General features: G+C 30.3%; 1 non-coding gene across 1 annotated transcript; it reads right to left on the bottom strand.

Moving 5' to 3' along the window:
• Window positions 1–535: 535 nt before the first annotated feature.
• LOC150019699 (U6 spliceosomal RNA) lies at window positions 536–641 on the bottom strand. Its single transcript, XR_016509419.1, has one exon. It is a non-coding gene; the product is annotated as a U6 spliceosomal RNA (small nuclear RNA).
• Window positions 642–1,040: the final 399 nt, after the last annotated feature.

The following is a 1,040-nucleotide window of genomic DNA, read 5'->3' as shown; positions in this document are numbered from 1 at the left end:
AGAAAGTCCTAGAATTGGAAAATAACCATTTGCTGCCATCTTAGTCAAGATCAGTTCAGCAGAAATCATCAATGGACACCGAATCAGATGGAAATTTTGATGAGGAGCAGAATATTTATGTAAACTTAAAGTGTATTCCTATAATAGATATATAGACATATGAGATATATAATAGATATATAGAGATACATAATATATATAAGAGCAAGAGAAACGAAGAAAATTAATTGTTTATAATAGGTGAATCTGGATAAATAGTACAGAGATAGTTTTGGTTATATTCTTATTCATGCAAGTTTTCTATGTTTGAAATAATTTCCAAATAAAAAGTTTAAAAATTGGAAAAAAAATAGCAATAACCTGAAAGGCACCCTTCATCCCCAACTCCTGTTCCCAGGAGTGGGTCAAAGTTAACAATTCTGTTTGTATATTTCTGGATGATTTCTATGCATTTTTTTATTGTGGTTAAGTACACATAACATAAAATTTACTATGTTAACCATTTTTAAGTGTACAGTTCAGTTCATTAAGTGCATTAAAAGTGGAATGCTTCTAAACTTGTATGTTGTCCTTGCACAGGGCACCTGCCAATCTTCTCTGTATTGTTTCAATTTTAATATGTGTGCTGCCAGAGCAAGCACTCTATGAGTATTAAAGTACATGTTGCAATATTATAAATGTAATCATACTGTAAAAAATAAAAGGAAAAGAGAAAATGAGGGTGAAAGACAGACTTCCCTAATAAAACAAAGACAAAAGGTTTGCGACCAGTAGGACTGCAAGCATGTTTTAGAAAGCTCTTCAAACAGAAGTAAAATAAGAACAGATAGAAAATTTAACCTACACAAAGGAATAGAAAGTGCCAGCAATTGTAAATATATGGGTAAATACAAAAGCACTTTCTCTAATTTAATTTCTTTAGAAGATACTTGACAATTTTAAGCAAACATAATAAATTATGTGGTGTATATATATGTAGAAGTAAAATACGTGACAACAGTTACACAAAGGACAAGAAGAGATAAGTGAAAGTATACTAT

This window comes from Furipterus horrens, unplaced genomic scaffold, assembly GCF_987537825.1.
Source record: "Furipterus horrens unplaced genomic scaffold, mFurHor1.1.pri manual_scaffold_2, whole genome shotgun sequence".
NCBI classification, from domain to species: domain Eukaryota; kingdom Metazoa; phylum Chordata; class Mammalia; order Chiroptera; family Furipteridae; genus Furipterus; species Furipterus horrens.
The sequence above is the reverse complement of the archived record's forward strand: the minus strand, read 5'-3'. Positions and strand labels throughout refer to the sequence as shown.